Genomic DNA, 25,858 nt, shown 5'->3' with positions numbered 1-25,858 from the left:
GCTGCCATATTTAAAAAGTGATTAGACAACTGGAATTAGCTGTATTTTGTTTTCTGAAAGGAACTAGAAAAGGGAATCATAGCTCTCCAGTGTTAGCATCTCTGCATTGGCTCCCAATTGAATTCAGAATACAATTTTAAATCATTCTCCTTACCTACAAAGCCCTCAATAATAATTTAGCTCTGTAAACTCAGGACTACTTGTGGTAGTCTGTAAGAGAGTAGAGTATAGTCCTCTCCTCTGGAACCAGCTCCCAGTTTGTGTTCAGGAGCCAGACACCCTCTTAGGTTAGATTTAAAACTTTCCTCTTTGATAAACCTTATAGTTAGAGCTGCTCAGGTGTTTACTGAACCATCTCTTAGTTATGCTGCTATAGGACTAGACTGCTGGGGGAACTCCCATCATGAGCATCTCTCTTTCTCTCTGCCCCCATGTATTTACATGACATGTTACAGTGACTTTTTCTCTCTTCAATTTGTGGTAAGCTTAATGCATTGCATTATTTTCATTTACTTCATGTTATCTAATGGAGTTTTGTATTAGCTATTTCTATAATGTATTAGCTTTTTGCAAATGAAGGGTAACTTTCTGCTATGAAAGTGAAAAAGATTAAGTGAAAAGGTGAACTAGATATCTGACTTTAAATTGATTAAAGCAATAAAGTTACTGTAATTGCAATTTAAGAAATGACGGAACTGATTTGTATCTGGAATGATAATAGCCATTGTGTGAGCTGGGATTCGTTGGTTTCCTCGAATGGACTCGTGTACACCAATCGTGGTAGGAAAAAGCTTCACAGTACTCCGATGTAACGGGTAAAACAAAACATTTATTCCACAGTTGTGAAACCTTACAGATATATCCATAGCTAAGTATTCTTTGTACAGATAGGTATACTGCGGTAAGAAAACCGTGTCGCTGGTCGGTTTCTGAATCTCAACTTAACTAACTGGTCAACATCAACGCGATGCCAATGAACATACAATGAGTAAGATTGGGAAGTTCAGGGATGTAGCTGATATCAACCCATTTCAAGAACTTGGACTGAAGCTGTCTGGTGAGGCGTGCTATGAGCATCAGCTGCCTGATAATGTTTTGCAGCTTATTGGGGCAGCCTAAAAGTGAATGAATTACAGTAGTCCAGTTTATAAGTGACATATGCATGGACTAGTTTTTCAGCATACTTTAGAGATAGGATGTTTCTAATGTTGATATTGTGCAAATTAACAAAATTTGCAACAAAATTTGCAAAATTAACAAATTATAACAGAAATGAATGGAACATGCAATCTGCATATTACTATCAATTTGGCCCCCTGGAGGATGCAAATCTTCATGATGGGTCTGTCCAGCACGCTGGTCTTTGTATTGATCTGTGCGTCAGGTCCGTCGTCCACTCTGCCTCTAGCTTGTCTCCTCAGGCCAGAGTTCCTTTCCTTGCCATGCATTGGGTCCATGGCTTTGTCTCCCTTTCTGTTAAGAAAGTCCACAAGGTCGGAACTTGACTTGGTCTTGCATTAACCTTGATATGGATTCGTAATAGCATTACAGTGTACTGTGAGATAGAGGCCCGAGGACTGGAGACCCTCATGCCATCTGGCATTATCTCAGGCCAACCTATTGCCTTGTTCATATATTCAAACATATATACTGTATATTCAACACATTTATAGAGAATTTTGCTGATCACTGTCTAGGGAGCATTGTCACATTAAGCCTTTTCCTTATATAGTGCGGTCAATGTGGCATACATATATATATACATATATACATGTTATATTTACAAATTTCAATCAATAACAATTATCTCTTTTAATTCCAAATTTTGGGCTGATTTTAAACCAAGTTTTCTTCAGAAATAACAGTGTAAGTGACCTAAAATCTTGAACATAGACTTATCCAATCAGATTTAGTTGTTGTTGTTGTCTCTTGGCAGAAGAGAGGTTACAGCTAGCTCACTCATTGGTTAGGACTTCATGATCGGGACAGAAGTCCGGAGCTTGTTTGCTCATTTAGTAAGTGACGGGTAAATCAGCCAATCATATTTTGCTATCGTAGTGGGCGGGACAAAAAAACATTGCCCTACGCCTTTCAGAAGGCCACTGACATCTAGACGGGTCATGGAGCGTGAGAGCCACTGTAGAAATGACATTTAAAAGCTAAAGCATCTGGTGAATCATTTAGAAGTGTTATCTAAAGCGTTTAACGCAGGTCATGTTTTACCATTTTTGAATTTTATTGGAGTTTAAGGCAATGCGTTGCTGGCGATGATTGTGTGTACGTATATGCCCAGAGCTTTTACATTATGTGGTGCTGACGATGAAAGTGTGTGTGTGAGTGTGTGTGTGTGTGTGTGTGTGTATTGGAGCTGTGTGTCAGAGCTTGTTGTGCAGCGCGTAAGAGCCGTTCACGTCTTAAAAAAATACCCCAAAAACATTCTGACTTCGCAACGCTGAAGGCCCTGTGCCAGACCCCACGGTTGGATATATATATAAATAGGCACACTTTAACTGATGTCTCCATCTTTGCCAACTTGTCTTCCAGAAGATGGGAGAAGCCTCACATACATAAGGTGTCTCAATTAAAATTAGTCACATCAGATTCATATTATCAGTATTACTATTTGACAGAAAAACCACAACACATAATACAATGTTATGCTGTTATGTTGAGTTTTGTTTCTCTCTCTTCTGTCCGTTTCATGGATGTAAATTATAAAGAGCCGCAGGTCTGAGACACGTGCAGAGCAGAGAGTCCACAGCTGATAGGATGATGTAAGTGTCGTGGCGAGTTTAAAACTAAGCTAAAATTGGAGGTTTAATTCATTTAAAATGCGACATTGGCTGGCCTGGCTTTCGCATCCGCAGACAGCGCAAAACCGAGCTCTGGCCAGCCGTCAAACCGTCAGCCAGCTTAATACAGTCAATTTAGAGGTGGGATGCGAGCGGCCCAACGGACCAACTTGGACTGCTCTGCTTTTTGTTAAATCTGATTGGCTCAGCCTGACCCTCTCGTTTAACATTGTTAGATAATGCACCTAGACTAGAGGAGAGATTTCTTATCCTGCTAGTACTAGGGCCACAGGGGGAAATAATACATTGGACGTACAGTTTTTACTCTCAGCTAGACAAGACATAAATTGGATGCATCTGTAGTACCAGGCTTTATCGGGACATATAATTGGGTGTCATCTGCATAGCAATGGAAATTGACATTGTGAATACACATGATTTAAGGGATAACATGTAAATGGTCTTGTTCACCATTTACATGTTACCCTTTTAGGGGGCTAAAGAAATCTCTTCCCAATGGAGGGGATCCAGACCGAGTCTGGCAGATCAAATGAAATGAGCTCCCAGAATCCATCTGTGTTCCAGGCTATCTCAGAACCACATCACTGAAACCAACATCGTTTTTCAGAGAGCTGATCAAGACACTGGTCCACTGTGTCAAAGGCTGAGCTGATGTCAAGGAAAATTAAAACAGAGTACAGGCCAGAGTCGGATGCAAGAAGTACGTCGTTGGTGACCTTGACCAGAGCAGTCTCAGTACTATGTAGGGAGCGGAAGCCAGATTTAAAATGTTCAAAGATGTCGTTATTGTTCAAAAAGAATTTAACTGGGCAGATACAATTTTTTCTAAGACCTTTAAATAAAAATGGCAACTTGGAGATGGGTCTAAAATTACTTAATACAGAGGGATCTAGAGAGGGCTTCTTTAAAAGGCCATGTTTATAAATTGAATAGGAATACACCAGTTGACAGAGAGCAATTAGTAAAGGCTAAAATAACAGGACCAACTGTCTGAAATACAGCTTTTAAAAACCAAGTCGGAATACAGTCTAAAGGGTATGTAAATAACCCTAGTGCGTGATGGGATACAGCTGTCCTCACAAAAGCTGGTATATGTCGTCACACAGCCTCTGTGAACTCATCCAGGCTATTAATAGCAGTCCTGAAAACATCCCAGTCAGTACAGTCCAAGCATGCCCAAAGATCATCCTTAGCTTCACTGGTCCACTTCTTAGATGTTTTCACTACAGGTTTAGAAAGTTTTAATTTCTGCCTACATGCAAGAATCAGATGAACCATGGGGTGATCAGATTGGACCAGTGTAGCGCAGGTGACTGCGTGATATGCATTGTTGATAGTTGTGTAACAGTGATCAGTGTTCTCCTCTCTGGTCGGGCATTTAGTCAGCTGGCGGTATTTGGGGAGTTCATGGCTGAGATAAGGACAATAACAAAAGAATCAGGGTTTTTCCTCTCCACACACAGTATCTGGTTAGCGAGCATGCGCTGTGCCTCCTGCACGTTGGCCTGTGGCGGGATGTAAACACATTCATGGGTGTCGGACCCATTGTACGTGGGTGGGACAAAACCCAACCCCTTTTTAAGACCAATAATTATCTGACCCACCCACTTTTACCGTCTCTACCGTCAGCGCATTTGTCTATTCACTCGGTGGTACTTTCAGAGAGCCGTCAGTCAAAACCATTCCGCTTGTGGAATTAACCCAATAAATTAAACACCGTACCGCGTTTTCGCTACTCCCTTGCCTTCCACGCTCCTTCTTATTAAACCCCTCAAATCCATTCCGCTTGATCTGCTCATTGAGTCCATATAAATTAGACTCCATACCACGTTTTCCCCATTCCGGCTGCACCAAGACACAGGCCGCTCTCCCACCGAGGCAGCAGCAGACTACACAGAGCACCTTGTGCATATATGCTGCTCAGGTGTGTCTGGCTGTGCCCACCATACTGTCACTATAGAAGCGTTGCATGTTGATGAATGTTCATAATTTGTTTGCCTGTTGCTTTTAAAGGCACTATGTAAATATTAGATGCTGTTGTGTTATTTTTTGGGTAACCTTGCCAGGTATGGAGTATGTGGTAATTGTTTTGGGCTTTAAAAGCAATTTCTTAGGTAACGAGGGTGAGTCGAACTGACTCCGGCATAAGAGACGGACTTCCAGACCTCTGAACCACTGTCCACATCCCCAATTCATTAGTTCTTGAGTTAATGTACATAGTTACATAACAACGCTGCTGCTTAATGTTTTCACATAAACATATTCAGGAGCAGCTTATGACGATGTAAAATTATGAACTGGTGGCACTTATGACTGTTATGTAAAGAGTTGTGTTTAAAATTTTACACAAAACAATGGTGAATATAGGTTTATGGATTCACTGCCATATTCATGACTATATAATATTCAAATGACTAGGTCATTCAGAAAAAAATCTATTCCACAGTTACGGTTGAGGCTGTCATTGATGGCTGCATTACTTAATGTTGCTCACTAGGTGGCCTTTTATCACAGTGAAATTTAATCTGGACGGAACACATTTTGGAATAGCACTTCACTTTCCTTACCATAGTTAGTTGCGTAATTGCCATGAAAGGAGGGGTGTATGTGCTCACAAAGAAAAATTGTCACTTCTTGTGGAGGAACCTTTTTCCTCCAGAGCTTGCTGCCCTATTTTCCAACAAATGTGCCACAAATTAAATGCACTCTGCTCTCTTGTTTCTGATTGTAGTCGAGCCGATTGTGCATCACAAACTTCAACATATGTCTGGTAAAATCTCTTGCATTAATAACAGGTAAGATCATAATAATAATAATGTCTGGCTGGACAATCTTGTCAACTGCACTTTTTCTCCTGCAAGGTTTTTCTGCTGATAGGGAGCCATGATAACACTTTTCTAGAAAGCTGTTTTTAAGGGCAAAAGGTGATCAAATAGGGACTCTGTCCATACTGGCATTGAAATCTTGATTCATCAGATGATGGAGCCCCAACAACTCTACTCTTCTCATTGTAATGCTGCTCTGCATTGTGGTACCTGAAGTTTATCTGACTCAGGTGTTAGGCTCAAGGTTCTTTGATGTCCCTGCGTTCAACCTGCGATGTTCATCTGTACATGCAATCACTGTCTTTAAACTATCCGCTGAATTCAACACCTAGAATAGTGACACGCATTGGTATTTTAATTGAATTGATTTTTTACAATTGTAGAATGTGAAAAAATAGAACAGAGTTCTTTGGGTTTATGAATACCTTCCACAGATAACTGCAGCATGGCAACATGACTTCCCTGATCCGGCAACACATGAGCAGCCAGCTATGTCTATGAACTGCGATCAAGTCAGCCATCATTCACAACCAAGTGGTAACCCACCCTGACGTCACCCATTGGTTTGTGAACTGACGTTTTTGAAGCCTTGAGTTGCACATTTTGAACAGCGCCATGTTGGGGGTTTTTAGGAACCGGACATGGAATTGGGGGTTAGGGTTAGGGTTAGAGTGAGGGCTTGTCTACTGCATATGTATATATATATATATATATATATATATATATCGACTGAAAACTCACCTGTTTGTGTATACATATACTGCATTATTTTTTATCTAGGCATATCAAATGAATTGTCAAGTCTAAATATACGAGTAGACAGGTTAACAAAAATGTATATTGTTTAGAAATGCTATATGTAAATAATATATAGATATGTATATATATTGTAATATTAGTATAAAAAAATTAATGCTATTACTGCGTATCTCCGCTCCATCCATCTTTCACAGATCAGCTCCTCAGGTGGGAAGTGTCCTTCTTCGGGTCAGCTGACAACAAGAACGCTACTGTTCCAATTGCACAATGACCATACTTTGTCCTCCCGTTCTCTGGAGTATGTCCAATTTCCAAGTACGTTCTTGGAAAGTACGCAAATCTGTACTTAGATTACTTAGTATTGAGACCAAGGGTGGATTTGGATTGTCCTTCCCATCGTATTTTCCTATCTACGATTCCTTGACCTCAATGGTAAACGTCATGAGGTCCAGGAAAGGTGTAAAGGAGGCCTCTTAGGACTTATGAAATGCGAACTCTGGTGCTAAGAGAATCGGATTCCACTTACACTATACTACGTAATATTATGCGACAGCCGATGTTATTGAAGTGTGTCGGCTGTCGTGAAACTACACATTTCCGAAGATGAACTAATGCATCTAGCTAAGGACTCCATTTTAGTCAAATATGTCCTTCCAAAAACTGCCAGGTACATTTGTAGCCACATGTTCAATTTTGATTTACATTTCAGAATTTTGTCTTTAATATTTAAGGTTTGGCTGGTATCTTTGGTTACATGGATTCCAAGATATTTCACAGAAGATTTGATGGGAATATTATAAGCCTCTGTAAGGTTGCAGTCATGTATGGCTGTTAATTCAAATTTGTTGCGATTGAGTGTTAATCCTGATGCTTTAGAAAACATATCAGCTAATCCAAAGACAAAATGCACATCTTATAGGCTACTTTGCCCCGTGCATTCTTAGTAGGTTGATTCATGAAGGCTAAACATGAACAACACTGAAAAATATTGATTCATTACCAAGGTTGGAATTTAAATAATAACAATAACATAAGCTACGAAACTGATAGGAAAAGGTTATCACATCCCATCATATGGCATAAGATGCAAATGCTTAATAGGCAACGGTAACTTACATGATGACTTGCGTTCCTTCTCTGTCATATTCATACTCTTCTTCCACTTTTCGATTTCTCCGGACCTCGGTTTCCTCAATGGTAGATACGGCCATGGCTAAAGGAGCACCTTTCCTATGTATTTAAATAATTCGAACAGCTCTTCATGGCTGCCGATTAAATACTTCTGGGTCATTTCAGGATTTAATAACTTTGAAAATTCGCCGCACCCCTAGGCCAAGTAAGAAAACTCGAATGGACCCAACCAAAAGCCTGTAACTTTGCTCTGCTTCACTTTATCAGCAGCACATAATGTCCTGGTGCCGTGCTATGGATTGATAAAGTTTGTTTTCTTCATCTGCATTATTACATATTCACTAAAAATATTTAGTGGATTAGGTTTTTCTTTAGGTGAACATGAACATTTGTATTCATGGAGTGTTCCGCCTTCATGACCCAGTAACATCTACACTGATTTTACACATCTGCTGAAGTCTCGAGTGCCACCTTTATATAGATACCAAGATTATTCATATACACCTTGTAGTTGCGGAGAAAATATTTGTTTTCATTTTGGACAAGTTGTTTTCGGGCATAGTTATGAGGATGTGCCTGAAGTTCACCAACCAGTGGGTGACGTCACGGCGGGTTGCCGCTCGGTTCCATCATTTTTTCAAAATAATTACATTTGAGCGGTTTTTAGACAACACAAGCGAGGACGAGTGGGGGCGGGATTTCTCTGATTCCAAAAAACCTCCAGTTGCATGAGTTGGAGGAGAAGACGGGGGAAGGAGGGGGACATTCCTCTCGTGCTGCAGACGGAGGGGGGGGGGGGGGGGCGGCGGCTTCCTGCCACTTCTCCCGTACCGCTTCCTTTTTCTTTTTTTTCTTTTTACGGTTAAACATGAAACTTGCGGGCACAGGCGACTTTCTGTCCGCGAAGAAACTCCATTTCCTCGGGAAACCAGTGGAATGCGACGTGGACGCGACGAGTCGGCGACCGCAGCGAGTTTAGTCGGAGGGGGAGTTCGTGCAGCCGGAGGGAGTTCGCCCAAGTCCGCGTCAAAGAAGAAAAACCAACCGAAAAGGAAGGTTCTATCGAGCCGGAGGACCGACTGAGTTACCGAACGCGCCCGGACAGAAAGGTAACAGTCACCCTGCGAACACGGACCCAAGAGGGTCACATGCCGATGAGTGAACCACCCGAGGGCTGCGGGACCTTCCCGTCCCCGTCCCCGTCCCCGTCCCTCTTTGTGTGCTGTGAAGGCAGCCGGGCGCCGCGCGCAGACCCTCGTCCTTCCCGCTGTCACTCTCTCCCACCGAGCGATGGCCTCTGGGGAGCCAGGGAGTTGCGAGCGACCTCGGTGATCGGTGCTGAAAAGCCTCCCGGAGGCGGACGCGCGGACAACGCCGAGTTGTGGCGCGTCCGTCCGAATCTGTGTGGAGGCTGCTGCTCAGCCCTAACTTTTGGGCTTTTTTCCAGCGTGGGGCCATGTATTGGCCACGTGACGCGCTTCCATCATCGCTCCGAGGACATGGAAAAACGGACAACTTCTCTGGTTCTGTGTTTCCCTGCCCTCGGAGCCCTTGTCATTGGTGCTGCAGTGCACACCGTGTGACCGACAACGTCCGCACGCTTTTATTGAGATTTACATCACACATTCCACACTAGGCCTGGTCGCTGTGGGGAAAAATCATGTTGGCCACTATCGGTATATGTCACGATATAAATCACGGGCCGCGGCCGACACCGCTCACTGATGGATTTCGTGTCAGTATCCTTAGGAACACCTGTGCAATTATGTAGCTTCCTGACATCCAACGACTGAACAGCGTTTCCTTGACATTCTCTCGTGCTGTTGATCGCTCAGCAGCGGGATGACCGGTGAGCGCGGGGGGGGCGGGGCTTAAGGCAGTGACCGCGCAGCTGTGACATCACACTTGTACGGAAGTCCTTGCGCCTTGTGAAAAATAATGCAGTTGCTGAATGCAGGCTGTGTGACTGTATCTGTGGATTGACCGTTTTGACACTTATGGTACTTACAGAGCCCCTAGAACTGATTTATTATGAAAAAGCCAAGAAATCTCAATTTTGTCAATATGGGACCTTTAATGCAACATCCAGGTTACTACAAAAGGTGACCTTTTGACCTGTGTAAGAAAAAAACATCAATATCACTGGTTAAGAAAGAAAGAAATTTCAGGCCTTTGTGTATTGAAAAAATGACCTACCTGATGATTTATAGTGATAGTGATAAATCATTCTGAACACCAAAAAGGCTCAACTCGAAAAAGTTGATAAAATAATGCATGTGTGAATAAGGAGAATTCAGTCATTCATTCTCAAAGGAATTTTGTTAAATTCGGAGAGACTCAATCACCTTGATTCATATTAAAGGCCACGTGATTTAATTTGTGAATAATTATGTTATGTGTTATTTTTCTGTTTTTTATTGATCAGTACTGGTTATAATGGTTATACAGAACTGCTATATTATTTTAAAATATCATCTATAATGTTTTTATTATTTGGGGAAATAATGCATTACATTTATCCTTGAGCCATATGATTGGCATAAAGCTGAAAAATAGAGGATGGCTCCGTCCAACCAGCGTGTGAGTGGCGGCTGGCAGTCCATCTTATTTTCAATATCAGAGGTCAAAGTTGGGCACATGATCTTAAACACAGCGTGGTTAAGGTGAGAAGTGATCAAGATTTTAACAGGGCACTGTATGGAATTCTACATGTTTTAGCTCATCATCTACAATTTGCATATGTATTACAGCACTAGAGCCCATTTCCAAAGTTAACCTTGAGTTTTTATCAATGTGGGTAACTGAGTTAGCACCAATGAGAGTGCTGTGAGCCAACCTCTTTAAATAGTCTTGTCGGTGTTTTATGCTTTTTAGTCTCCTCATTTGCTTTCTTTTGTACTTCTGTTTCTCTTCTCATGCTCTGATTCGCTAAATTTGAACAGCCAATCAGAGCGAGCTCTCTCATCAGCCGACTCCATTGCCGATTCAACATGTTGAGTTGGCAGCAACGCAGCTTATTGACGTGTATAGACAGCCAATAGTGGTGTAACGGATCTAGGTGGATTTGTGATCCGTACGGATCCCCACCTGGGGTTAGGAACGCATGTGATCCGCAGATTAATTGCAAAGATTAACCATAATGCGTAAAATACCCTTATACTTTTTTTTATACTGCCGCTCTGCTGTGACTTTTTAAAGTAGCGTAATAATTCCCTAATTGTCGATAATGAAATATAATGATCAGGAGATGTTGAAGGAATTTGTGTGTTCACATGAACGAGGCATTTAAACATCGACACGGATCATAGTCATGGCTACTGGAGGAGCGGAAGAACTGGAGAACCCCTAGGACAGAGACAGTGAGAGGAATGTATATTTAAAAAGCTCAAGTTAAGTTTGATAGATTTTACAGTTTAAAAGAACCTTCACCATGAAAAGTTATTCTCTTTTGATTTTTTTTTCTTTCTGGGGGGGTTGGTCGGCCTGCCCCCACTGCTGAAAAAAATCCTAGAGGAAACTAGGTTGGCTAGACCCAGCGAGGGAGAGAGAGTTGGCTGTAGAAGTTAATGTGCAGTGTGTCCTTTCCCTCACTGTTGGGGAAAGTGAGGGTGTTAGTTGGACTGATTCAGTAATTCATGCCGCATATTGCACTTTAATTGAAATGTTTGCATATTTAACTTTTTATATTGGTTGCACCGGTGCGCCTAAATGTGGAGATTCTCAGATTGCAGGTGAGGTTACCCCAAAAGAGTCCAACTTTTTCGTCAGAGTGGGGTAACCAGTTGTTCAGAGCCAGTTAAGATATTAATTTATTACCGGACTTGAAGGTTGTTTTCATTTAAAACCATGGGCAAAGGTTCTGTGCTTTATGTGTTCTGGAAAGCAACGCTATATTTCTCTCTCTTTTTTGTTTTTTTGTCTGAGCCGAAAAATTATCAACACTCATTGACTTCAGGCAGCTGACCGTTGCATTGGTGTGTACCAGATCTTCTTAGTTTCCTATTTGGAAATTTGAGTCAGATCTGGCTCGGTCATGCTCCAGTTCTGCATTTAAATTATGTAATTCATGAACTGCACAAAAACAAATTCCTCATCACCAGCGACACTGGGTAAACGTCACCTTCATTCGCTGAAATTTTATCACCAATACTTTCATAATCAAAGAAAAGTAGAACTGCAAGCAGTGTATGGCGTGGTCCAAACTCTGCTGATCACCCCCACCCCCCCGCGCGAGTCCCCCTTCAGTGAGTGCCCCCCCCCCCCCCCCCCCCCCCCCGGACAACTCTTCAAGATCGTGAAAGTTAATAAAATTTAATGAGTCCTTACTGAGATATAATATTTTCATGTTTTTAGTGCCCCCTAATGGCCAATCTTTGCCAAATATCGTCCAGAGCCTCACAGTAACACGTCATGTCGAAATGGGAGTGGAACATGTGGATATAAGTTTTATAAATGGGCGATGTAAGGTATGGGTGTTATAGGCCAAAACACATTGTTTTATTGTAGCACCCCCTAGTGGCCAATCTTTGCCAAATTTGGTTTGGAGCCTCACAGTAACACGTCAAACAAGAATTTTTAATTTTGAGTTGATAGCATTTACCTTGGCGTAGATATGCGTGTTTGCCGGCTATCCTCAAAAATGCGTTTGTTAGTAATTGGCACATTTTTTAACCGAGAAAAAATCCTTTGATAACTTTTTGTCTGCTCCCTTCCTGGAGATGCTGCGTGCCAAGTTTCGTGCAGAATGGATACACGCCCTAGGAGGAGTTTGGATAAATCACGTTTTTGTGGGAAAACTTAAATGGGCGTGGCCTATCTAAGGACATTCATCTCCATTCAGGGAACACAGGGATATAAAGTTTTGAAATCTGCGATGTACGGTAAGCGAGTTATAGGCCAAAATATATTTTTTTATTACAGCACCCCCCAGTGGCAGAAGTGTGTCAACTTTTGTGCCTGAGGTGTGTTCAGGGCTCTGGACTAGTCCTGAAAATGGCACCGCTCCACCATGCACGGTTTAGGCTGTGCCGGGACTTTTATATCTGGAAAAATAATAATAATTTTTGCGAAAACAATAAGATTCCCAGCACTGCTGGTACTGAGAACGTTCCCAGCCCCCTCGGGCTTGGACCCCTAATGACACCCATCAGGCTACTATGACAATAAACAGTCATTGTTATTACCATGCCTGTGTTTATTCACAGCAGTAGTGAGACAGCAGTGCCCGCACAATAGGTCTGGGCGATATATATCGAGTTTTTAAAATATATCGATATATTTTCAAAAAGGATAAGACAATATTGTTAAAATAACGTTATAAGTTTCTTTTGTGGAGCCGCCAGTTCGGCCATTTCTCCTCTCCCTGTCTGTTCCTCACACAACTTCGCCCTGCCCCGCCCCTCTTCCTCTCTGACCGCTTCTCCTCAATTATTAGGGCCCGAGCTATAGCCTGCAAGGTCGGCAAGAGCCCTATTGTGATGCTGTGTTCACACCGGATGGGATACGAGTTTCCGCGTCTTTTAAGTCCTCAGTCTGCCAGGTTCACCAGATTAAAGGTTTCGTTCACATCTGAAGCAATGCAAATTTTTCTCGCGGGTAGATTACATACACAGTCAATGCAATGACTCGGCCACGCAAATGGTGTGATGTGCACGATGCGAATCAGGCAAAATTCGCGGTGCGTCCATCTAAGAGTTGAAATATTTCAACTCTTAGCGGACGATATATTTGCGTGACACGTTGACGCGATAGCCAATGAGTGCTGAGATACTCCCTCCGTCGCTGTCTTCAAAAGTCGTGTCATTGTATCAGGACTGGAGGATCACTACTGTCGCTGTGTGTGCGGCCCGAAAGAGTTGCTGTTTGTATTGTGACCAGGTGAAGAAGGAGAGGGCTCGGCAGAAATGAAACGATAAAAATGGACACTAGCTTTAGCCCCAGTTATCACAACCGCTTTCTGTAGCTTTGCCATCGGCAACCTGTCTGACTTTTTTCCTTCAACAGTTCATGACTTGCGTGTGTGTGTCTTTGTCTGCGTGTGGAAAATGGCCAAACTTTTGCACGAAGGACACAAATAAGCACAAATGTTTGCTTGCCACCATATCCGTGTAAGCACAGCAACGCGAACATTCGCATTGTGTCCAGTGTTGACACACTATTAAAGAAAAAATAGGAAATGGCCGAACTTGGCGGGGAAAAAAATAGCCTTGCGAAAACAGTAGGGCCTTGCATGTCCGGTGCAGGCGCCCTGCAGAGGATACCAGGGGGCAACGCACCTCCAGTGCTGAGGACCTAATAAATAAACCTTACGGAAAAAATAAGGCCTTGTACATCCAGTGCAGGCGCCCTCCGGTGGACACTGGGGACACCGCACCTACACTGCTCGGGCCCTAATTAAATGGCTCAGGCCAGCAAAACTGCAGACACAACATCGTATTGGCACTTAGTCACAACAACCTACCAGATTCACCTTTCACATGAACTAGTCTGAGGACAGCTCCCATGGCTGCAAAATGGTTCAAAGAGAACACAGTTCACACGACGGCAACAGGCTCACGAGAGAGAGAGAGAGAACCTCCGATACTCTCCTCTGGTACTTGAGGGGTGAGGTCGAGGAGGAGGATCTGACACAGGTGTGATCCACCTGCCTATGTAAGCGGTGTTTCCCCTAGGATGGAGTTGTAGCAGTGGAAGTGAAGCGCGCGTGCAGGGAAAAGAATCGTGAGCCGGTACTCGGTTATCGGTTCTTGTTTCTTTTTTAGCAGGAAATATCAAACAACATTTTGAAAAAAGTAACTAATATAAAGTACATGATGTTGTGTGTTGAGTGATGGGACTAAAATATCGCCTGTCTGAGGAAAAAAGTAACACAACTCCATATATACAGACAGACTGTCCAAAGCCCTTGGACTCTAGGTGCAGCTGTCGTGTACTTTCGCTGTCATTAAATGTTTCGACAGGTCGCTCGTGTTACCGACTTTACTTGCGAAATATTTGTTAAACTTGTGGCAGCGAGCCATTGATTTTGGTGAAGTACAACCAGATGTTCACTCTCTGCCATCAGCAAACGGAGCGATTGAGTGTCTCTGTCTGTGCTGTGTGTGTTGGGCTATGAAAGCTGTCCATGCCCCCTCCACAGCGCTGGCTCCAACACAGGGACTCAGGATTGGGAATAGCAAAGATTTGTCATAGACAAATAAATTATTTTCTTCAATACCATTAGCAGCGGGCTGCACGGTGGCGTAGTGGTTAGCGCTGTCACCTCACAGCAAGAAGGTCCTGGGTTTGAGTCCTTGTTCAAAACAACCAGGGGCTTTCTGTGTGGAGTTTGCATGTTCTCTCCGTGTATGCGTGTGTTCTCCTGCTTCCTCCCACAGTCCAAAGACATGCAGTATCGGGTTAGGTAAATTGAAGACTCTAAGTTGACCGTAGGTGTGATTGGGATAGTGAATGGTTGTCCGTCTCTGTATGTGGCCCAGCAATAGGCTGGTGACCTGTCCAGGGCCTACTCCGCCTCTCGCCTAATGTCAGCATGGATTGGCTCCAGCCCCCCCGCAACCCTTAAGTGGATGTGTGCAACTATTGCTACTGCTCTGTATATAGTATTTATATACCTTTGTTTTTTTATTTAATGTTATTTTTTTGTTATATTTTGTGCATACTCAATTTCTTTATATACTCTTCTGTCCACTATGCTGCTGTAATGCCAGAATTTCCCCATTGTGGGACCAATAAAGGTATATCTTATCTTATCTTATTAGGTGGTAGACAATGGATGGATGGATGGACCATTAGCAGCACCGATAACGTTAGAGCTTATTGATGCTATGGCCTTTCACAATTTAGCTGGGGGCCTACTGAATGCATGTAGGTGAAACACTGGAAAGGGGGAGAGCAGAACCTGGAGTGAGGTAAAAAAAAAAAAAGCGCTAAACACACTTGGGCTGTAACAAATATGAAACTGCTCTCTTCCCAGTAAATATTAAACAGGGATCAGTTCCTACTCAACAATAATCATTAGATCTGTGTGCTTGTGAACAGAAGACAGGAACTGCAGGTCTTGTTATTGTCTATCCCCTGTATTTCCTGTTTTCTGTAGTTTGTGTCATGTAAAGATTTGGTGATGATCTCGAGCATGTATAGACACTGCTGTTGACACCTCTCTTTATGCCCCGTTTTCGCCTGGCAGTAACATCCGACCTGAGTGATTAGATCACAAGAGGACAGCACTCAGTACGGCTCTTCTCACCTGGCAGCAGAATGTGTCTCCACATGCGTCTTCAGTGACCACTTGCGATCTGATTTCACTTACCAGGTCTGTATGTAAATCAACACGTACATCATTTCCATTTGCAATAGTTGTTTTTAACAGAATAATAAAATATGCAAAAAAACTAATTTAAGTGCAAAATGAGGCATGAATCACTGAATCAGTCGGAAGGGAAAGATGAACACTGAACACACCGAGACTTCTTCTTCACAGTTATTTATTTACAACCGGCGCTGCACATTAACTTCTGCCGTCAACTCTCTCCCCCTCGCCGGGTCAAGCCATGCTCACGTCCCACACGCTTCCCTCTTTCTCTCTCGCTCGCTAGCTAGCTCGCACACACACCGCTCCATTCAGGCGTTTTTACAGTCATTACTTTTCCACCAGGTGGATCACCACCATCATCTGTGTATTTTACAGAGAAGCCACAATGCGCCTATACACAAGATTTAAATGATGCGGATGGCTTCTCCAGTTCTTCTGCTCCTCCAGTAGCCATAACTACGATCATCTTCAAACGCAATTAACACGCCTCGTTCACGTGAACACACAACTTCCTTCAACATCTCCCGATCAATCTAGTTTCACTGCAGTTCTCTGCATCGACATTTAGGAATTATTACACCACTTCTAAAGTAACAGCGACAGTAAATAAAAAAAGGAATTCTGGAGATGAGATGGGGGGATGAGGGAAAAGTCATATCATACCTCTGGGTACCCAGCAGTACCCAGAAGTAACAAGCAGTGAAAGTGGAAGTTGAAGTCTTGCGTAGTTATCTTGGTGACGGTTGGCAGAGTAAACACTAGTAAGGCAGTTACACTGGAGCACAGGTACGAGGGAGTGGCTCAGTACTGAATGGTGAGTTCCACCTGTCTCCTTCCAGCCCCACCTTTTTTTGTTGAGGGGTAAAAAGAGAGGTGTGCCACCAAAATCCTCAGACAGCAGTTAAATGTTAGTGAAATAGAGACACAGCAAAAAAAAAAAAAAGAGTTGGGATTGCTTTCATGGTTTTCACTTAGGGAATAATTTTAGGTGAAAAAATACAGAAACAAGATTCTCTAAGGAAGCCACACAGGTATGAGTATTTCAAAAATGCATTTTAATATTTTATTTTGCTAAGGATTAGAGTGCTTCTGTCAGTGCTGGCCTGTAGAATTGATATTTTAAGCACAAACCTTTCATTTACATTTACTCAAACTCAAAGAATGCCATTTGATAAATTGAACGTCGTTAGAGCATTACATGTTGGGTAGGCTGTATTGTTGTGAATTGTTATTCCTGCAGAAAGATGCGCTGCATTCTAAAAATAGATTTAGAAAAACGAGTACTCTATTGGCCCTCGAGGGATTGATGCGATCCCTCGATCTTGTAATTCACTACTCGTACCATCCCTAGTCCAGAGTTTCGTGCGTGTCCGGAGTTGTTTAGCCTCTGTAAACAGCATGATGCTGAATTCCCGGTATTCCTTCTGGTCCTAGGTCAGCGCCGCTAACTCGTCCATCTTGTTGGAAAGAGCATTAAAAGACTGGATGGCTGAACATAATTAAAATACATCCGACTGAAGCAGAAGATAAATGAGGAGCAGGTCGTGGTACTGACGTGTTGCTCTGAGCTAACAGGCTAAGCTAACAACAACAGGCTGAGCTGCTCAGGCAGCTCGGGTATGTGCTCAGTCATCCGCAGATAGTTTGACAGTCCTGCTTTATTATTGGGCGATGGAGTTCATTTCACTACCTTGACAAACGACATTTAAAAAATAAAAAGTGACACTCTGAAGACCCACTGTCAGGGACGGTGAAGCTTCGGTCCGACCTGTTAATGTGTTATTGTGCTGTTGTTATGTTTTATTTTAAATGTTCTCGTTTATCTAAATGTTCAGTAACATGCTTAATTATTTTACTAAATTAAAGTTCTTGAATTTCTATTGACTTTTTCTTTTTTCAAATCAAATGTGGGGCATGAATGTATTACATGAAAAGACGTGGTTCTGCAGAGATCTGGAAATAATCTAAATGTGAAACTGTTTCATAACAGTCACCATGCAGCCGTAAATTAATTTAAATATGAAAGTCTGATGATGTTGTGATGTCAGATTAACTATAAACATCCAAAATACCAATTATTCATCACCATTGATAAGTTGAATTTCACTTACAAAACGCAAATGCAAATGTTAGCTCTTCCTAATAACCCAGAGGCACAAAGGGAGAAATGCTACTACACAGAATCTATTGGCCGCATATCCTGGAAGTAACGTGGAAGTCAGAAAACTTTTTCGGCTAATGCGCTGGGTGAGCAACTCCCATTGAAATGAATGGCGTCGCCATCTTGTCTGGTCGACATCCCCTATCTAGGTATTATTAGTAAATCTATGGGGGTGGGAGTTTGGACAAAGATGGCAGACAAGGTCACGTGGGTGACTTCGTCTCACCATGCTCAATATGGCAGCCAAACCGTGTGATTTGAAAGCCTGCAGTGACGAACAAAGAGAGGTTGTGATCTAGCATGTGGTCTTGGCCATGGGCTAACGTCGAGCAGACCTGGTGATACTATCACATTATACGGTCCCCGAAATGTCCATGTGAGTGTTGGGGTGGATGTAGGGGTGCCCAATCTGACGATCTTATATCAGAATCAATCTTAAATTGGCATTTAATCTGAATTTCGGAGGAATCGATGCGTCTGTGTTGGTAAGCATTGGTTGGGAGACGGAGAGTTCTCTGCACATGACCTGAGATCCCAACAAATGCCATTGCTGGAACTGCTTCTCTTTGGCAAGGCGTCTGATGCCAGATGGTAGTGAAAGTGATAATGAAGATGATGTTACTCATAGCTAGTTTTAGACAAAACAACTTGTTCAAACAAATCTACAAACTGGACGGACGAGCATTACCCTTGCTCACTGGGAACTTTATTGAATGAACATAAAACATTACAGACACCATCTACTCCTATACTCCACTGACTGATGTCTCTCCCTCTACAACTGTCCATGTGGCAACAGCATTCTAAACAATTCCATTGTTACATCCCTTTTCTTTTTTCATAAGTATTTTCTTTCAACTTAGATTGGGCGTTAACATTTTCATTAAGCATTTATAATTCCCAAACTAAAATCCAAAAGCTATCAGCTCAAATTTAAACTTCGCTTTTCAACAAAATAATAATAGGCTACTTGTTAAGTCATATATACTCTATTATTCACCATAACTTACATGAATACATTCTGTGACAAATGGAAAACTAAACACTGTATTACTGTTAAATAGATTTAAGTTCAATAACAACAGATAGTAAATATCCATCCATAACTTATTTCCCCACCCTTTCAGGTAGTTAGGTTTCCTAACTTTTCATCCTGATCTTGTAGTAACACGCTGCTGATCACCAACGTAAGGTGTAGACACTGGCACCTGTGTTTTTTCCTTTTCCACAGTCTTTGTTTGTGGTGATGTGACTGGCTCTGTGTCCATGGCCCCTCTGAGATGACAACAATTCCTTCTCAGGACACTGCCAGTGTCCACTTCGTAGGATAATTTGGCATATGATCTGCTTTTCAGAGGAATCGTACAGATTCGCGGGGAAGTTGCTCTTGTTGCAGAAAACTGCGCATGCATTCATTGCAACCAACATATATACATTTTTTATTTTATACTATCATATTCAGCGCTGCTAACGGTATTGAAGAAATTAACGAATTTCTGAATGATGAATCTTCCCCAATCCTGAGCGCTCTGTCTGTGTCTCAGAACTTGCCCGCTGCAGTGGGTGTGACCATCTCTCACTGCCCGACCTGAATCGAAACATGGAGAGACACAGAGACAGACTGGTTGTTCCTTGTGGTGATAGCAGAGTGCGTTGGACTTTAAATGAAAACTCCATTTGACTTTTCATTTTCAATTTAAGGAAGCAATATGTAGGTCACAATTAAAATTAAAAAACATTTGTAACCATTTGAAAATGAAATTGCAAACTCCATTTGACTTTTCATTTTCAAAGACCTTAACCTGCACTTCCGTGGACAATATTTAAATGCAGTACAAGGATGTAAAAATTAAAATTAAAATTGGGATTATTGCATTTTCATTTAAATATTTACTTAAAAGAAACATGCATTTGTGGAAAATTATAATGCTATTGTGTGCGGTTTGGGCTAATTTGGTTATTAGCAATAATTAATAATAATCAAAGATCATTATGAATTATGAAAATCAATAGAGCTTATTAATCAATGTTAATAGCAAAGGGGCACCACCCGGAAACCGGGACCAATAACAAAATTGTCAATTCAGTCTCAAGAATTAAAGGTGTTAAATCAAAATGTTCATATGGCCGATATGAGCATTTATGGAGTGAACTGAAGGTGTGAATCCGAACGCTGGTTCTGTCAACCAGCCTTTATCACAATGTACATGCAAATATCACAAAACAACTTCTCTTTAAAGTATAACAGCATTTATTAACTTTAATATCAATGTAGTATCAATACTGCTTTTATCAACAAATTTCTATTATAAGCTAAGCTACCAATCATATATCATACGATCATCATATGAAAAGACAACAACAAGCAAGAGTGTATGTGTGTGTGTGTGTTTGTATGTGTGTAAGCACAGGCGTGTGCACATGAAAAGGAGAGGAGGAACAAGATGGCGGACGTGACCTGGGACGTCAAGTGGCCCCAGAGAAAGGTTGGGCGTGAGACCTCAAGTTAAACAGCGCCTACATTAAAACATGGAGAGATCGGGGGTGAAGTTACTTTGGACCAGAATCTCTCAAGCACCCACGAGTGTGTGCAACACTTACAATAACACAGTTATTAGAGCAGCAATAAACGGGATGCGGCGGTCCGGTACAAACTTAACAACAATTCACAGTAAGTTAACTTACTGAAACACACATAAATAGCCTACGTTCTGCCCAGAGCTAAAGGCTCTTACTGTACTCCTTGGCGGAGGAACAAGCATGTGCAGTCTGTCTTCGGATGTGGCGATGGAGGGATCACTTGACAGAGTGTTCCGTCTCAACGGCTCTTGTCTCGGTACCGGTGCTGTGTGCGCCCAAGGAAGAGAAGAAAAAAAGGGCGGATTCCGGTTCGTCCAGCGAAGTCGTTAATCCTGAGACCTGGTCCAGCTGTGTCACTTCTTCTGGTTTCTAGAGTAATCGTCGCGGTGGACAAAGTCTAAGTTAGAAGAGGTTACCTCCTTTGTAGGACAGAGGAACCCAACTGATCAAAATGTGTCTTGTACCTGGAGGGCGATGAGCGGTTGGCATTGCATTCTATTGGAGTTTGCGACGTCACGGAACCCCTCGCGTTGCCGTGCGGGTCTCTGCCAATGAGGGAGGCGAGTTGGGCTGTGTCCAAATCACACCCCCAGGTGGGAGATGTTGGGTCGCCGCAGGTCGCTGCGGGGGTCCAGGAGTCTTGGCAATCGGGTTATTTCTTTCTTCTGCTTCTTTCTTCTGAAAACCATGTGTTCACTCAGGCTTCTGAGATGACATGCAGGCCGCAATTCTCATATACCCACGGTGCTCACGCACAACACAGGGATTATGACCTATACTGCAAGCAGCCACCAGGGGGTGATCAGGAGGATTCAGCTTCATTTTAGGAGCTGTCATGTCATCCAGGTCACCCCAACCTACTTTAATTTATTTCATGATGATTTGGGGAGAGATGGACTTAATAACAAGATGACAGACCCACAACCATGACAGTGTCATGATGAAAGAGACTAAACAGCAAATGGGCTGTAAAACTAAGGCTAGAGCTCAAAGAGTCTTAACAGCTGTTAATACAACTGCATCAATACATCTGAGTTTGTCACTCCAATGCCATAGCATCACAATTGGACAGCTGAGACTTTAAAATTGCAGCTTCAAGAGTGTATATTGTACATGTGTTAATCTCATATAACCACGGTGCTCATGCACAACATGTGGAATTACATTTTCATTTTCACATTTACATTATCATTTGAATTAAGGCTTCCATAGAAATCTTCCCATCAACTGCACGTTAATACTGATCACAGGGTTAGATGGGGCATTCCTGTGACATGGTGAACGTCAGACCTGTGCATCTGATTTGAAAAGGACTGAAGTGTGAGGCATGTTCTGAGAGCAGTCCACAAATTTGGCCTGGGTTTTGCTAGCGCTTAGCACACATGCTAATGTCCGGCCAATAGATTGAAACACACCATGGTGAACAGTCAAAAGTCTGACTGTACTTTAACAGAGAAAGACACCACAAGGCAGATGCAGTAAAAGTGGGTCGTTTATAAGCTGCAAGTCTGGTCGCACGTCGAATCTGGACAACAGCACGACATTGATGTGGAGCAATGCACAGTGTTTGATGTCCTGTGGGAGTGTGACTGTGTCAGTCTGCTCAAGACTGCACCTCAAGTAAAGATCTTTAACATGCAGTACTTTAGTTCACATTTTGCCCCTTTTGCTGCTTTGATGAACTGCCCTTGCTGCTGAGAAAAAGGAGGAAAGTGGTACAGACACAAATCGTGTAGAAGAGTGCAGTGACACACGCAAGAACCAATAGGTAATTAATAAAAGCTCACATGATTCAGTTGCAGAAAATGACAATAATATTGTTTATCGCAATAATTCTGGCCTAATATATAATTTGACACAAAGTAGCTATCGTGACAGGCCTACTCCCATCATGTTGACAACTTCTGTCTCCATTTCTGTCTAAGTTTTCTGACTGTCCTGCAGATATGCTCTGCTTAAGGTTTCGGCCAGCAACATGTCACGTCCTGGAACAGAAGTAACATTATACTCATATTTTTGCAGTCTCTGTAACATTCTCTGCAGTCATTTTGATCCGTTCATCAGTGGTATTCTGAGAATGTTTTCAAGGGGTTGGTGGATTTGCCCATTAACAAGCCTGCTGTAGGTATACTAATGAAACTGTTCCATCCCAAATACTATGGCCAGACACTCATTTTCAATTTGGGCATGGTGAAAGGTGAAAATGTTCGCTCTTGACAAGTCTGGCAGGATATCTTCACTTGTTGGAAGTGGAAAGTGGCTGCGTTTTAATGCTGCTGAGTGGTCATGGGTCAATGCAGATTCTGGGCCTGCTGTTAGGTTTCTGTACTGACACCATGCCACTTATCCAGTCCATACTGCGTTACACCAGTTTGATGATTTCACAAGACCCATCAGTTTGAGGGAAAGTCTTGTCCGCGTCTGGCATTGCAAGCTTTGTGAAGAAGGCAAGACTTCGCAGGGTTGTTGGACTTCATATTCCACTGGGCGTATGGTTTTAAGCCTTCTATAGTCGATTGATGAACACATGTTGTTTTCCACACTAGTAGCTAGGTGGTTAGTTTAGTTAGCAGTCCTCTTGAACCAATAAGCTAGCATAGCAGTTTTCCCTCAGTAGGCTATCGATACTTTTCGTATGGTGTACAATTTCCCAAACTGGTTCCAAGACCGCTGTCACCATGTTCCAGCTTGTTCTGTCAAACTGGATGGACGAGCATTACCATTGCTCAATGAGAACTTAATTGAATGAACATAAAACATTACATACAGCGTCTGCTCCTAGACTCCACTGACTGACGTCTCTTCCTCTATCGCTGCATACGCAACAACTGTCCATTCGGCAACAGTATTCTAAAAATTCCCATTGTTACACTCACCTTTGGTAGTTCCATGCTTGGCTTACAAATACAGATGTTACAATCCTGAAACTAGAATCGAAAATGCTGGATCTGGCATCAGCAAATGCACATATCAATGTATCGATATAATACCATGTCTTTAAAGTAGTCCCATCCACATAAAACAGCACTTCCCAGCATGAAATATTGCCAAATTGCTGACATTTTTGCTAGCTTTTGCTAACGCTCCACTACCGGAAATCACTTCTTCTTTGCCGCTCAGTACAGTACTTGCCCGTATCAGTACAGCGCAACTGCTGTTTTGGAGTGACAAAAAAGTTATTTCCTGGAGTGAAGCATTACCAAAGTTAGCGAAAATGTCAGCAATTTGGCAATATTTCACACTGCAAAGTGCAGTTTATCTGCGTTTAGTCTGTAACTTTCACAGTAACAGTACAAAACAACAATACGGTTCACGCTTCAGTTTTACTTGCCAAAATGCTGACATTTTTTCATTTCTTGCTCTGGCTAAGGCTACACTATCAGAAATCACTTCTTCGAAAATGTCAGCACTTTGGCAATATTTCCTGCTGGAAAGTCCCACAAGGGAAACAGCGATGGTACCATATTCATGCTGTTACTGAGAAAGATACTGTCATGATCCGCAAAGATCATGATCTATTAAGTTATAATGGACTCTTTAGTTGGTTTATTTTATTATTCCCCTTGTTGTACTTTTCCGCGTGTATCGGTTTTATTAGTTTCTTGATCCCTTGTTGTTGTTTCCTGTTTTATTTTGAAGTCCTTTTCCTTGTGTTGCGTCACTTCCTTTCCCGTGTCTTGTTTCTGGTGTCTTTACTTTTCCTGTGTCTCCTGCCCCTGTGATTGTCTGCACCTGTTCCTAATGTGTCTCACCTGTGTTCAATTGGCCCCGCCCACCTTGTGTCTATTTAGTCTCTGTGTTTCCCTTTGTCTGTTATTTTCCCCCCAGTCTGTTCCTGTGATGTGCTTCCTGTTGATTTCCCCCTGGCTCCAGTGTTTTGCTACTGGCAACTTTTTGCTACATTTTGTGGACACTCTTAGTTGCATTTCGTTTTTGCTTTATGAAGAAGCAGTAAGTCTGTTTCCTTTTATTATTAAATATTCTATATACACCACTGCATTTTGGGTCCTGCTTAAACCCCGACTGTGACAGATACAGTATTTTATTTTTCCAAACTGTGGCAAATTTATGAAGCGTACATATTTATTTTTGTGAAAAAATACTTTTTCCAAAGAATGGACAAATGTTTTTTTCACATACTGTACTCAGTACATTGTTGATCACTGGACAGTACTAATTTATACAAATAACTATTAAGTCCATGGTGTTGAGTGATGGGACTAACATAAAGCTTGTCAGATAAATACAATTACACAACTCAATATGTACAGACTGTTACCTAAGCCCTTGGATTCTGCTCTTGTAAAGGGTTGTAGGTCTTTCACTATGAACCTGGTCACAGTGAGGTGGAACTCAGTCACCATCTCCTCAGTCACCGTCCCACTAGCTGCAGCTGTGAAGGAGTTTCGGGCATAGATGTACTTTCACTTTCACAAAAGGTTTCCACAGATCTGTTGTGACAGATCTTTACTTGCAAAATATTTGTAACACTTGTGGCAACGAGCGTCTCCATTGATTTTGGTGAATTACAACCAACTTTCGACCGGTTCACTCCCTGCCACTGTTTCACGGAGCAGCTCTCTGTCTGCACTGCGTGTGAGCTGGCCCCTTCACAGCACTCGCCGCAACATAGAGAGAGACACGGAGCTCAGCTGTTGTAGAGTCACACTGTAAATAACCAACAGAAGGTTTAGCCAGTGCAAAGTTAATGCGACACAACAGATAAACATAGGCCACTGATATCAGTTAACGTTATCTTATTAGTCAATAACCGATAACAGGCAAAAAGGCGCAAATCGGACGAAACCGATGTACGGCCGATATATCGGTGCATCCCTTCTTGCAACCAACAAGAAGTTAGCCATTTTTTCCCAAAGTGTATTTTTTTAATGATTTTACACATTTCATACCTTTAATGAACTCCTCCTAGTAACTCATAGGAAAGACCTAATAATACTCAAGGTTTTAGTACAAGTCAAAAGGCTTGGCTGTGGCGACGCATGCTTTGCCATGAAACAGTTAGGTTTTTTTTGTGGGATTAATCTGATATTGGTCTTGGCCTCGGATATTGCAATATGACTCCTTAGCGCCCCTTGGAATTTGTTAGAAAAATTACGATTACGTCGACGCGTTGTTGCTGCCCTACTCCCCATGATTATAGAAAAAGGTTTCTCATTTGCATCATGTTTAGATATCATCTTGTGGGGAAAGCCGACTGTGACCTGGTTACATAAATGTTAAATGGATTGAATGAAGAGGTGAATATTGCAGGCCT

At 42.3% G+C, this 25,858-nt stretch overlaps 1 protein-coding gene across 6 annotated transcripts in view; it reads left to right on the top strand.

Annotated features, from left to right (window-relative positions):
• Positions 1-8,329: 8,329 nt before the first annotated feature.
• amot (angiomotin) overlaps positions 8,330-25,858 on the top strand; it is a 57,632-nt gene continuing 40,103 nt past the window's right edge. For all 6 annotated transcript variants that reach the window (XM_035625209.2, XM_035625205.2, XM_035625208.2 and 3 more), the window contains exon 1: positions 8,330-8,637. The gene's annotated coding sequence lies outside the window, so the exon portion shown is untranslated. The remainder of the gene's footprint in view (positions 8,638-25,858) is intronic.

The sequence above is a fragment of the Scophthalmus maximus genome, chromosome 2 (genome assembly GCF_022379125.1).
Source record: "Scophthalmus maximus strain ysfricsl-2021 chromosome 2, ASM2237912v1, whole genome shotgun sequence".
In the NCBI taxonomy this organism is placed as follows: domain Eukaryota; kingdom Metazoa; phylum Chordata; class Actinopteri; order Pleuronectiformes; family Scophthalmidae; genus Scophthalmus; species Scophthalmus maximus.
Note: the sequence above shows the minus strand (reverse complement) of the source record. Positions and strands in the feature narration are given on the sequence as shown.